The sequence below is a fragment of the Amblyomma mixtum genome, chromosome 1 (genome assembly GCF_055824585.1).
Source record: "Amblyomma mixtum isolate Tamu chromosome 1, ASM5582458v1, whole genome shotgun sequence".
NCBI classification, from domain to species: Eukaryota; Metazoa; Arthropoda; class Arachnida; order Ixodida; family Ixodidae; genus Amblyomma; species Amblyomma mixtum.
In genome coordinates this window covers 203,413,934-203,420,695 of record NC_143012.1, presented here as the reverse complement: position 1 = coordinate 203,420,695, position 6,762 = coordinate 203,413,934, and the positions used below count along the sequence as shown (strand labels likewise).

The following is a 6,762-nucleotide window of genomic DNA, read 5'->3' as shown; positions in this document are numbered from 1 at the left end:
AAAACCAAGCACCATGTTATCTGTTTGCTGCTCATCCTCAACTTTTGTTTCTTGAATAGCCGCGATTTAGATCTAACTCCCCGAACAGTCGGTTCATCTGCACTTGCTTACGCTTCGAGGCAAGCCCTCTTACGTTCAGAGTGCCATAACGTGCACACAGGAAACAAACAACAGTGACTAAAGCTCACTGTTTCTTTCTCTCGTCGCGAGTGCGCGACGAGGACCGCGACAAGGCTAACTTGCCTTTCTTGACTCCCTCCCCTGGCCAACCCTGCCCCGTGGCCACATGCTCAAACCTCTTTAAGTAGGCATCGAGGTCATCTCGCGCTTCATTGAACTGTGGTATGAGGCTGTGCGGGTTAATGGAGCTAGCCGGTGCTACGCTACGCTCTCCACGGTCACTCGGAGGATTTGCGCCACCCTCCTTGAGCCTTATTTGTAGCTGCAAGTTCTGCGCCTCTAACTCCAAACGTTCCTTCGCAGCTTCACGCCCCGTCTCCAAATTCCGTGCCTCTAACTCCAAATTCCGTGCCTCTAACTCCAGTTTCTGATTCGCAGCTTCACGCTCAGCGGCTCTCTCTTCCCGTGCCTTACGAAGCTCGTCCTCCACCCACGCTCGTAACTCCGCGCCACACAAGCCCATGCGCTCGCCTAAAGCAACCAAATCTGAAGCGCTCATACTGTTCCTAAATTAACACAACAGGCAAATAAACAAAAACCGACCTCGTCCTGTCGTAGTGGACGCCTCTTCATGCTAAGCGAGCGCTCTACCATCTGAGCTACACCCCCGACATAATACGAATTACAGTCAGAAACCCTTGACAGCTGACTCCCCTGACTCGCCTCAATAATTGTGAAATCTGAGGTTAAAAAAATACTGTGGAGGTGCTGGGTATCGATCCCAGTACCTCTCGCATGCTAAGCGAGCGCTCTACCATCTGAGCTACACCCCCTACATCTTAGGAATTACTGTCAGAAGCTCTTTAGAGCGGACTGTCTTGCCGCGTTTCTCTCGCCGATGACCCAGATGGGATCCGGTTGGGAGCAGAGCCGCTTCGACGTTGAGCAACCGATCGCAGCGGACGCTTGTAAATCTCGCCTCCATTAACCAGTCCAAGCATGCACACACGCACAGCTCCTGCTCCTTGCACGCCGGAATGCTAGGTGTACCGCGCGTCATCAATCTCTTGAAGAGGCAAGCGTATCGGGAACCAGAACACGTCTTGGCACAAGCAGGCTTTCGCAAATAGCGTCTCAGCTCGAAACGAATATGAGGTGTCCCTTTTGCGTGGTGGCATTTCCTGAAGAGAGAAGCACCCCTCAGGTTGCCCGTTATGACAAGACTTTTCAAGTACAGAATTTCAGTAGCGTGCTTATTGCCGCTAGTAAGAACCGACGGTAGTGCTGCTTCGGGGAACAGATAATACGCTCTTGAAGCTGTCGAGCCAATGCCTCTAATGAAAGCAAAGTAACGTGCCTATTGCTCTAACATTAGAAACTAGAAGAACATGTGTGCGGCTAAGCGTAGAGAACAAAAAGCGTAGACGGGAGTGTAACAGTGTAACAGAAACGCATCTACCCCGCCGCGGTGGCTCAGCGGTTACGGTGCTCGGCTGCTGACCCGAAAGACGCGGGTTCGCCGGCCGCGGCGGTCGAACTTAGGTGGAGGCAAAATTCTGGAGGCCCGTGTGCTGTGCGATGTCAGTGCACGTTAAAGAACCCCAGGTGGTCGAAATTTCCGGAGCCCTTCACTACGGCGTCCATCATAGCCTGAGTTGCTTCGGGACGCTAAACCCCCATAAACCAAACCAGAAAGGCATGATCGCAACCAACTTCTGCAGTAACAGAACAATAACCTTTCTCTGCCGCTTCATTAACTTCTGTCGCTGCCGAGTGTCAGTTGAGGGCAATAATATGCTTTTCAGGGATTCCGTCAAGGAGCACTGAGGACTACTGCACATTCTGTTGTTTAGCTTTTTATAGCTGACTGGCGTGTCTTTGGCAGCAAGAAACGGATTCATTTCTGACATATGTGGAAGTAATCTTGAAATATAATTTTTCTCACACACTCATCCACGTCGCACACAAATCTAGGAATTTACACTATCTCCATCTCCATTCCGCCCAAAAGGCACGCACGCGTAGAGTGTAGAGGAACGACGGCGGCCACCTTGCGTGCCGTTGTCTATGAGCACCGTGTGACACCAAGTACAGTACAGTAGGATATAACTTAGCAGTTGATGAGAATAGGCCATGGTCCGCGGCGTCTTATATTGCTCCGTTGACCTGTCAAAACAGTAAACGAAATCAGCTTTTTTGATGTTTGACTATACAAGACAGAGCAGAGGTATAAAAATTCTTAAGTTGTAATTTTGTCTGGATCGTTAGCTTTTTGTTTAGGTGGCAGAAAAAGAAAAACAGGGGGCTCCTTTTTGTCACGGATGAATTCTTTTCGGCGGTCAATGCAGGCATAATTTGCATCCGTCTGAAGCTCACAGTAACATGCTTCCTCACTCAGACCTCTGCGTTGGAAGAACCTGTTGACTAAAGAAGAAATCTTGGAGCACGTCGCGCAGCATTAAGAGCGCTGGCATCTGTCACTGTAGCAGGCGACCTGCCATCGGGCGCGATATCCGTCAGTAATCTGCTACCATATCTGATGAGGTTTCATTACTGAAACAATGCAGCAAAGTTTTTTTCATCCCCACATACTTGACCTAACAGCTCAAATGGCTTGTTGTCGCACACACCTACCAAAAGTTATCCCAGGTTCAATCCCGCATCGCTGCCGCATTTTCGCAGATATTTTTACACTCCCGCTATGAGAAAACATCCCAGGTGTGCCCAAATGCTGTGTCCACTGTTGTCGCATTGGACATTAGTACACCCCCGCTACTGCGACCTTTGCTGAACAAGGCAGGGTGTTTCGGCGTTTATAGTGCACGCAAAGACATCGAGGCCCACCTGCCAGTGGCGATGGTTTAATGTGAAGGTCCGATTAGCCTTGCAGCCGCTTGTCGGCAACTGCTCCGCCTGAGTCACTGATTTAATTGTTGGTGTCTATACCACTGATCCATAAGGCCAGTGTCCTTTAAAAAAAAACTTCAAGAGTGATTTTTACAGAGATCACCGCTCAGTGAGCCCTCGCAGAGACTCATGATTTCAATTCCAGTTCTTTCCCGTCAAAGCGACCGAATTTTTCACCATACGCTGTCAGCGTGGTTCACCGGGAATTAAAGGTGTCTTCAAAATTCAAAAGTTCATTTCAAACAACACTTGGTTGCCGAGGAGGCGAAAAAAGGCAAACAAGGTTGCCTGAAGAAGCGTCACCCGCTTTTCACTCTTGCACCCAGAGCAGTGAACAATTTTTACAGAGAATTCATAAACACATTCATCCGTAAGAATAGTGCACAGAAATCATGAAAAAAAACCCATAACCACATTTTCATATCAGAAAGATGAGTAAACAAAAACGGTAAATTAAAGAAAACTAGAATGAAAAACCGATATGGCTAACAGTCATTGTACATAAAAACACAATGTTTAAGATAATATGGCGAGAAAAAAAAAGAGGAATGGAATGCTCAACCGAGCAGTAAAAATAAAACGTCCATACTCTTTCAGTATGATGCCTCCTGGCATTTTGTAGACCATGTATTTTTAGTGAGATTTTGTAGACCATGTATTTTTTAGTGCGCAGCGTCAGCAGTCATACCTTCCTATTTCTTTCCTCGTTATCTTTTCCCAGCAATGCAAATCAGAAAATTGCGTTCTCGGAGAAACTGCTCTTCCCCCCCCCCCCCGCCCCCCCCCCCTTTTTTTTTTCTCTGGCACGAAATAGTATTTGGAGAAATTGTAGCAATAGAGGATTCGTAAGGACGGTGCTAGTGTAAAACTACACTGGTAAATTAACGCTGCAAAACCACAGGTCTTAAGAACTCACAAACAGCGCGGTCGCGGAAAATAGTTGCGTTGTCGTAATACAGCCCCGGATTTCACCATCAACATCATGCTTCTATTATCGTCTGGCACCGAGGAGGGCCTTCAGGTTTGCCTCCTGCTTCATTATCACTTTTTCCTACGCAGCCCCGCAAGTTAACATGCATTCTGAAGCCTCCCTCGGTTCAAATAGTTCCCAGTCTGCCTGAATTCCTGAATTCCTGACGCGTAATTCGGAGGTCGTGGGTTCGGATCCCACCGGCGGCATGTGGTTGTTTTTTCTTCTGCTTTTCTAATCAATTAGCTTTAAGCGATAACATATTCAGTAATATTCTAAATCGATCAACACCACAAAATAAATAAATTAATAAAAAAAATCCCCGTGCCCCTTGGTTTCTCTGGCTGTTGGCTTCGCTCATCTTCACTTAAGAGTATGTGTTATAGCGCGCTTCTCCTGTCACCATGCACTGTGTTCACTAATGTCATGTTTGCTACTTACAACAGAAAGCGGTAGTCGTTAAGATGCTTCTGCGGTGCGCAGTTTAGTGACGAGGCTGACGGCATGCAGGTACCATGCTTAAGATAGAATGTAAGAAGCAGCCTGATAATTCGTCATAGATTTGAGGGAATCCCAGAAAGTGGAGTACATTTGTAATAAGGTAGCAAATTATTCATTGGCATCCACCCAATCGCAGCCATGAAAATGAAAACTAGACAGCTTCCATAGAAAGTTCGTAGTTAAAGAAAAAGTCTTCGTGGTCCAGGGTTTGAATCCGGGGCCACAGCTTCAGCGGAGCAGTCGCTCTGCCAACTGAGCTAACCGCGATAATTAGTGATTACGCGCATAAAATGCAGTTTCTATTTTTTTTTTGTAAATTGAGACAACTACTGCGACGCCGTTATAGGCCCTCATTTCTGCTAGTCGAGAGCATGCATGTAATGCATACGCTGCTTCAGTTAAGCTTGTGTGGCAATGCGCAGCCCGGCGCGCGGCAGAGCACACATGGGCTAGGTTATCACAGATTTAGAAAGTGGCTTTACTCTTCGCGTAACATCGAGAGCCGAGCAAGCCGCTGGCTTGCCGGATTTGCGCCAGTGGATCATTCAATTTTGGCGACCCAAAAATGTACGCCAGCAAGGTGTGAAGTGATGAAGAAAATGGCGGTATTGCAGGAGAATACGCGTCGGCGCAGGAAAAACACAAAGTTCCAAATTGGCTTATAGGGAAAGGCAGCATGAGGGCTCTGAACGGAAGGGAGGCGGCACGGGCAGAGACGGGCAGTGCTGATGAGAGTGTCCGTATCGATTTTATCAAGGATGTGTGATTCAGGTTAAGTGAGGAATGGGCACTATAAAGAATTGGTAGGGGTTTAACGCAGTTAACCCGAGTAGACGTGCGAATCCAGGTGTCCATTGTTCAATTCGAGGGGACGCTTAAGCTCCAGCTTAAGGGTATGACGAGATATGTTTAGTGCGTTAATGCCCACATATGCAGAATTGTTCATTCTCTACTTCACATTCATAGATGGCGACAAGTCCTCATACCACTACCAGCCCAGTGGCACAGCGGCTAAGCAATGCGCGACTGCAATGGCAGATAGATGGCTGTTCCTGTCACAGCAACCTGTGCGACCCTTGTTGCTCTTTCCGAGCAACTTCTCGAGCAGATGGCGCGACGCTCCTCCGAATTTGTCCGAGTTCACAAAAGTAACTCGTGTAAACTCGTGTAACTCGTGGTTGTAGCTCGAGTTGCTAGGAAACGGCGCAAGATCGTGCGGTGAAAGTACGGACAGTGGCAAGATCTTGGTCGGTGTTGGTGACCGTATACGCACTAAATTTTTTGTGTTCAAATGACCTCCGCAGCAAGAAAGCATTGTGGCAAACAGTGCTTTTGAGATGCTTGTGACCAGACAATAGTCACAGGTGCTCCGATGGCTTATTCTGAAGCATCGTCGCAGTCAGGTGCCCTACAAACGGTTCGGCTGCGTGGAGTTTTGGACTGAGTGGCTTAAAAATACTCTTGGTTTCCATCATTTCGCCTTTATGCAGCAGCTTTAGCAGCAATTTCCAGTCCATCTTACCGATCTGTTTCCGTATAGATCAACAGCCGATGCAATGTTCGACTCCAGAGAATTTAACGCAAAAACATGACACCAGACGAAACCGCAGACAATACGAGCTCTACATAACATGATCGAAAAAGGCATCCGGTTTTGTAAATGAAAAAATTGAGGCTAAGAGACCTCTTCAGCCGGTTTCGGTAGTCCAAGAGCCGCTTGACTGCAGACTCCCCCCAATAATTGTGAAAACTGAGGTAAAGAAAAAAAAATATATTGTGGAGGTGCTGGGTATCGATCCAAGTACCTCTCGCATGCTAAGCGAGCGCTCTACCATCTGAGCTACACCCCCCGACGCAGTACAAATCGCAGTCGGAAGTTCTTCTAACTGCCTTGTCGCGTCGCTCTCGCCGGTGACCCAGATAGGATCGGGTTGGGAGCAGAACCCATTTAACGTTGAGCAACGGATCGCAGCGGACGGTAGTAAACCTCGCTCCTACCAACCACATGCCCCGCTGCCTTTACGACGAATCTGAAGATGCGCTGTGCCACCAGTCTCTTCCGCTCAACTATCAGACGTAAGGCAGGTTTCAAGATACTCGAGACCGTTGGCAGCTTACGCCCATTTTGTCATAAACAGGCCTTTGCGAATAGCATCTTGATTCGAAATGTGTATGAAGCGGACACTGCTTTGTGTGGTGGCGCTTCCTGAAAAGTAGGGCCCGCTCTACACGTTACGGCCAGCTATTTATGATCCAAATGTTTT

General features: G+C 47.8%; 2 non-coding genes across 2 annotated transcripts; both read right to left on the bottom strand.

Moving 5' to 3' along the window:
• Nucleotides 1–880: 880 nt before the first annotated feature.
• On the bottom strand, nt 881–953 carry TRNAA-AGC (transfer RNA alanine (anticodon AGC)). The gene has a single exon. It is a non-coding gene; the product is annotated as a tRNA-Ala (tRNA).
• Nucleotides 954–6,275: 5,322 nt separating this feature from the next.
• On the bottom strand, nt 6,276–6,348 carry TRNAA-AGC (transfer RNA alanine (anticodon AGC)). The gene has a single exon. It is a non-coding gene; the product is annotated as a tRNA-Ala (tRNA).
• Between the last annotated feature and the right edge of the window lie 414 nt (nt 6,349–6,762).